General features: G+C 42.9%; 1 pseudogene across 1 annotated transcript; it reads right to left on the bottom strand.

Moving 5' to 3' along the window:
- Positions 1-499: 499 nt before the first annotated feature.
- LOC309616760 (elongation factor 1-alpha 1 pseudogene) lies at positions 500-6,557 on the bottom strand (annotated as a pseudogene). Its single transcript has 2 exons — positions 6,425-6,557; positions 500-3,611 (listed from the first exon to the last, which is right to left on the bottom strand). The product of its transcript is annotated as an elongation factor 1-alpha 1 pseudogene (transcript).
- Positions 6,558-7,240: the final 683 nt, after the last annotated feature.

Here is a 7,240-nt window from a genome sequence, read left to right as displayed (position 1 = left end):
ACCGTGGTATGCAATCCAGGTTGACAAGTCTACCAATGTTGACAACAAGGCAACAGTGCTTGTTTTTGTGTGATATATTTTTCAGGAGGATGTGCATGAGGATATGTTATGTGCACTTTTGTTGCCAACCAACACCACAGCTGCAGAACTATTCAAGTCCTTGAATGATTACATATCAGGAAAACTGAATTGGTCATTTTGTGTCAATATATGCATGGACGGAGCAGCTGCCATGACTGGACAGCTTTCTGGTTTCACTACTCGGGTCGAAGAGGTCGCTTCTGAATGTGAGTCTACAGACTGTGTCATCCATAGAGAAATGCTGGCTAGCCGAAAAATGTCACCTGAACTTAACAGCGTTTTGTAGGATGTGATTAAAATTATCAACCACATTAAAGAACTTGCCCTTAACTCATGTCTGTTTGCACAGCTCTGTGGAGATGGACACAGAGCACACACGTCTTCTCTTATACGCAAAAGTGAGATGGCTTTTTAAAGGTAGATCACTGGCCAGAGTTTTTGAGTTATGAGAGCTGCTCTAGAGATTTCTTTTAGAAAGAGTCACCACTGGCAGCACATTTCAGTGACACAGAATGGGTCGCAAAACTTGCTTGTGTGACATATTCAACCTGCTCAATGAATTCAATCTGTCACTTCAGGGGAAAACGACAACTGTGTTCAAGTCGGCAGATAAAGTGGCTGCATTCAAAGCCAAACTAGAATTCTGGGGACGACAGGTGAACATTGGCATTTTTGACATGTTTCAAACATTAGCAGAGATTTTGAAAGAGACTGAGCCAGGGCCTTCTTTCTCCCAGCTGATGCATGATCACCTATTTCAGCTTTCAAAAGAGTTTGAGCATTACTTCCCAAGAAGTAAGACCCCCAAACTGGGAAGGAATGGATCCACGGCCCCTTTGTGAATAAGCCAGGTGAATTGACTTTGTCCGTGCTAGAAAAGGATCAACTGCTTGAGATTGCAAATGACGGTGCCCTTAAAAGTATATTTGAGATAACTTCAAATCTCCATACATTCTGGATTAAAGTCAAGGCAGGATATCCTGAGATTGCCACAAAAGCCCTGAAAAGCCTGTTTCCATTTCCAACATCCTATCTTTGTGAAGTAGCGTTTTCTGCAGTGACAGCAACCAAAAGATTACAGAGTAGACTAGACAAACAAAACACTTCGGGTGTCAGTCTCCCATCACTCCCAGATGGGACCATCTAGTTGCAGGAAAACAAGCTTGGGGCTCCCACTGATTCTGCATTATGGTGAGTTGTATAATTATTTCATTACATATTACAATGTACTAATAATAGGAATAAAGTGCACAATAAATGTAATGCATTAGAATCATTCTGAAACCATCCTCCTCCCCAGTCCGTGGAAAAATTGTCTTCCACAAAACCAGTCCCTGGTGCCGAAAAGGTTGGGGACCGCTGCCTTAGAGACTTTAGTCAGTAGTAAAACCCGCTTTCCTTTTCTATCTACAGCTATTTGAACCTGATAAAAACCCTTAGCACTTTGTTGTCTAATTTGTAACTGAACTTGGGGTTTTAGTTCCAGTTCCCAATACATATAAGTGGCACAGGAATATAGTATTTGGACAAAATTAAGCAAATAGGTTGATCTGACCCTTCTCCAGCTATAATGAAATCACCATTTACTTCAGTTGGATAGGCAGACCTGTTGGAGGCAAACTCATGTATATATACGTTATATATGTTATAATATATATATATGTATGTATATATGTTATTATAGTGCCCAAAGTTTTAACAAAATTGTCAACTGCTAGGTCTTTTAGAGAATTTATAGATTCTCTTGCCTGGGCAGACACCTGGAGTGGCCTATCATACAATATTTCAAAGGGGCTTAATTTAAGCCTGCTCTGGGAGCCATGGATCTGTAACAGAACAACTGACAAGGCCTTATCCCAAGTTAAATTAGTATTCATTTTCTCAGTTTTTCTGTTGATTGTGGTCTCCAGGATGAATGTAATTCCAATGCCTTAATCCAAATCAGGGGATAACTTCCTTAAGACGGGCTTTAACCAATTAAAAGGTACTGATGTTAAAAACTTAAAACTGGCACACACTAAACAAATGGTCCACAAAACTTTCTCCTTTCCTTCTGAAGGCTTTACGATGCATTGTTATCATTAACCAGTCTTACTATTAAACTTAAATGACCAGTCGAGACAAACAGTTCTGAGACCATTACTTCACAACTGATTAACACTGGAGTGGCAGGTATTGGGGATAACATTCATTTAGCCTTCTGAGCTTTCTGGGCAAGGCAAACTTGGTGACTTTGCCAGCTCCAGCTGCCTTCTTGTCTACTGCTTTGAAGATACCCACAGCAACAGTCAGTCATGTCAAGAACAGAAAAACAACCCAGAAGAAAATAGTCAGAAGCTCTCAACATACATGGGCTTTCCAGGAACCATACCAACAATGGCAGCATCACCAGATTTCAAGAATTTGGGGTCATCTTTCAGCTTTATCCCAGGATGACGATCAATCTTCTCCTTCAGCTCAGCAAACTTGGCAAGCAATGTGAGCTGTGTGACAATCCAGCACAGGGACATATCCAGCACCAATTTGGCCTGGATGGTTCAAGATAGTCACCTGAGCTGTGAAGCCAGCTGCTTCCAACGGTGGGTCATTTTTGCTGTCACCAGCCATGTTGCCATGATGAACATCTTTGACAGGCACCTTCTTGACAATGAAGCCCACATTGTCCCCAGGAAGGGCTTTACTCAAAGCTTCATGGTGCATTTCAACAGACTTTACTTCAGTTGTAAAGTTGACTGGTACAAAGGTGACCACCATGCCAGGTTTTGAGAACACCAGCCTCCACTAGACCCACAGGGATAGTACCAATACCACCAATTATGTAGACACCCTGGAGGGGCAGACGCAAAGGCTGGTCAGTTGGACGAGTTGGTGGCAAGATGCAATAAAGAACTTCAAGCAGCATAATTCCACTGGCATTGTCATCTTTATGGGTGGCTTTCCATCCCTTGAACAAGGCATGTTAGCACTTGGCTCCAGCATGTCGTCACCATTCCAGCCAGAAATTGGCACAAATGCTGTGTCAGGGTTGTAACCAATTTTCTTAATGTAGGTGCTGACTTCCTTAACAGTTCCCTGATATCTCTTCCAGCTGTAGAGTGGCTCAATGGAACCCATTTTGTTGTTAACTCCATCAATTAGTTGTTTTACACCCAGAGTGTTAGCCAGAAGGGCACGTTCATGGATTTGCCCATTCTTGGAGATACCTACTTCAAATTCATCAACACCAGTAGCAACAATCAGGACAGCACAGTCAGCCTGAGATTTCCTTATAATCATGTTTTCGATCAAGTCTCTGTGTCCTGGGGCATCAGTGATGGTCACATAGTACTTGCTGGTCTCCAATTTCCAGAGGGAGATGTCAATGGTGAAACCATACTCATGTTCAGCTTTCAGTTTGTCCAAGACCCAGGCATACTCTTCAGAGTCTTTCTGCCCAGGTGGGATATGCTTCCACACATCCTGAAAAAAGTGTCCACAATCATTAACAGGTATCTGAAATTTCCTACAGCTCAAGACATTTGCATCCAGTCCTCAGTGGTGCAAGTTTCTCTGTATTGGGTCCCCATCTGGGGAGGTCCAACAGCAGCCTTTGCGTTATTTTTAGCACAAATCATGCAATTCTGAGTGACTCGCTGGATAGTCTTTTGTAGGTTAGGCCCCATGATATGTTTGAGTCCATTGTAAGGTGGCATCTCTCCCATAATGGGTACTATTACGAATGTGCTGCAGCACAGTGTCCCAGATCACCTCAGGGATTGAACCAACTGTGCACTACATTCCCAGCCTGGCAAGATGTGATCTAAGTGAAATCAGCTCTTGGCCTTCTTTGTCCTTTCTGAATACAGTGGCTGGTATTTAGACAGATCAATCTGTGGGAGAAGTAACCCTCTTGCCTCAGAGCGTATGGTTTTAGGTTAGGTGTCCCAGCATTCTTTTTTAATGGGATTCCTATTGGCCATGTGTTTTTGGCCTTCTCTGGGGTGCAGTTAGCACACACTCTGGTCTTCCCTTTTCCTAGACCTCTGGGGGAAAGAGCTCTGTCTCTTTTCCTGGGGTTTTCATGAGCATCACCTGTAGGCTTAAAGTGTGTTCTGGTGAGACTCTGATGTCAAGCTGTTCTAGTGAAAAACTTCAGGGTGAGGTCCATCAAACTGTTCATCAGCTCATTCCTCACTCAATTTCACCCAGGGCTCCTGTAGGGAATAGGCACCTCAAGTCCAAGGGAGCCCCTGGGCCTCTTCATTCAGAGTGTTTCTATCTTTCTACCATATATGAGAGGCTCTCATCTTTTATTGTTTTTCTTCTTATGTTTTAGACTAGGGCAATCTGTTTTCCAATGTTCTTCTTCCTTACAGTAAGTGCATTGTTCCTCTTCAGTGGTGGCTTCCCTCTCTTCAGGTCACTGGGAATCCAATGTCACTGCCAAAAAAGTGGCACTTCATTTCATTTTGCATCTTCTTTCTTCTGTTGTTGTTCCCTGCTCAACACTCTAAAAGCAAATCTGCCCATTGAGAAGGGTTCATTCCAAATGCATCATCTTATCTTTGCAACTTTCTCCTGATACCTGAGGCACTCTGCCCAAAATGATCAAATTTACCATTCTAATGTTTTCAGGGTCCCTGGAATCTGCATTAGTATAATGTCTGTAGGCCTGATAAATCTCTTCCAAAAATTTGGAGGTGTCTTCATTTGCTTTTTTTGCTGAATTTCTTGAATTTTATTCAAACTCTATTGCTTTGGTTCTCCTTTCAAAGCCCTGCCAAGATGCACCAAAAAGCAGTGCCCTAATAAGTGTGTTCCTCCCTCATTGGGGTCCCAATTTGGTTCAGCTGTGGGTACTGCTAAGTAGGCTTCAAGTGTAGAGGATCCTCCCTGTAAATGAGGGTTGCGATCTTTCCAATTAAGTCTGAGAAACCCAACTGGCTGGTCATCTGCATTTAAACCCCTATGAGATAAGGGCATAAGGGAAATTTCCCTGCCCTGGGAGTGACTCCTGGCCCAAACTGAGTGCCTGTCAGGTCTTAGATGGTGATATCAGACCAAGACCCTGTGCCCAAGGAACTAACACAGGTTTTCTAAGTGGTCCCTATAAGGAAGGGCAGTCCTGAGCCTTAGTGTTGGGACTGGGGACGGATAAGAATGAAAGGTGGAGGAAGGGGTGGATATATCGGAGTGACTGGAACAGCTAGTTCAGGTGGAGGAGTTAAAGTCTGAAGCAACATATCCTCACTCTCGTCCTCTTTTCTTATTTTCCCTGATGTAATAGCACAAATGCTTATACATAAAGAATTCCATCATTCTTACCCTCTTCTTCACAGACTAGCCACCATAAAACCATAGATAGCAATTGATCACGTCCAACCATTAAAAGGATGCCTTTTTGCCTTGACATCTACCAACTGGGCTGAATTCTGGGCTGGGGCTTTTGGTGATTTTAGGAATCGAGTGGAACCTTTCTCTTCTCCCTGTAAATATCCCACAGACAGGTTTTTGGTTTTTTTTTTTTTTCTATTCCTTTCCTTCATTTGACATCAGTAAAAGTTTTAAATATCACAAAATTTATTCGGCTGTAAATGGAGAAACAGTACCCAACAAAACGAAACAAAAAACCCAAGGGACAACCAAAATCCTAAATAAACCCCCAAGTTTGGTATCAGGGTTTTACATATGCCAACAACACAGGAGACCGCAAACAATGTAATTGACACAGCAAGGGTAGCAGTACATGGTGCACAGGGTCCCAAAATAACCCTGCATAAACCCCTTGTGGAGATCCTGATAGGTACCGGACCACACATTTTTACAATAAAATAACATCTTCTCACTCATGGGTTCACAGCTATAATCAGATCACTTACCCAAAATGCAACTCAGAGGACTTTCTTTAGGGATAGTTGAAATATTCCCCATTTTTAAAGACAAATTCAAGACAAAACACAAATGGAACACACAAATGCTAGCATCCAAAGTAACAAACTAACCAGTTCAGAAATCGGCTAAAGTCTAACAACTCTTTCCTCTCTCCAACAGGGTACCCCACTCAAATACAAAACAAATTGGCTTATTCCAGAGAAAAAGCCCCAAATGGAGAGGAAATAAAGTTCTGGCTGTACACACCAGAGTGACTTACCCTACTATATGGAGACCATTGGCTGCCAAATGTCGATTCCTTGATCCAACTGCCAAGCACTGGGGCAGCAGGTGTTGCTTCAGGGTATTTTGAAGGGCAGGTCCTCAGAATAAGTGGTCCCAGCAGCTGCTAGGGCCTAGCCCAAAAATTCCCAAGTGGAGCTGGCTGGCCATGAGCAGTAAGGCTCCTAGCTGGCGCCTCAAAATTTGTTACCAAGTCCAAGCTTGTACTGCTTGCTGCAATACAGGCCAATAAATCGAGAAGAGTTATTGGGGCAAAGAATATTGACTTCATTCAGAAAGCCAGCAGACCAAGAAGATGGTGAACTAGTGTCCGAAAGAACCATCTTGCCTGAGTTAGAATTCAGGCTTCTTTTATACTAAAAGGGGAGGGAGTAAAGCCAAACATTTCCTGGTTCCGGTCAACCTCCGGAGGGGATGTGTTAATTTCAGCCTTCCTGCAGTCATGCACAGGTGGGCCTGGTCAGGATGTTTCAGGTGAGCTAAACAAAGGTATTTTAACTTAATGCTCATTACTTGGGTGCCAGAGTTCCCAGAGATGGGCCATTATGTATAATTTAATCTCATAGGCAACATCCCCTTAGAGATTAACTTGTAATAGAATACAAAGAGTCTTCCCTATTAAAAGTCATAGACATGTGTAAGGGCCTTGAGGCACCAAGGGGCTGAGCAATTTGATGAAAAGCAGGAACACACGTGTGGGGAGCAGAACAAGATAGGGAAATGGGGAAAGAGTGGTAGGTAGAAGTAGATCAAGAGCCTTTCTTTCTTTTTTTCTTCTAATCCTCACAATTACTCTACATGTAGTGGAAAAATCTGAGATTCTGAAAGGTTCAGTGTATTTCCTAGGGTCATACAGCAAATAAGGGCAGAACTGCAATCTGATTGGTCAGTCTATCATTGCCAATTAGAAGGAACACAAAAAGGCAAGTAGAGTTCACTTGGCCAACTTCACATTCCTGCCTACAGCTTGCCTAAAGGTCCCTGTCCTATCAGTCTCAGGGTCATC

This window comes from Balaenoptera borealis (genome assembly GCF_965194805.1).
Source record: "Balaenoptera borealis genome assembly, chromosome: 1".
NCBI classification, from domain to species: Eukaryota; Metazoa; Chordata; class Mammalia; order Artiodactyla; family Balaenopteridae; genus Balaenoptera; species Balaenoptera borealis.
This window is presented reverse-complemented; position numbering and strand designations above follow the sequence as displayed.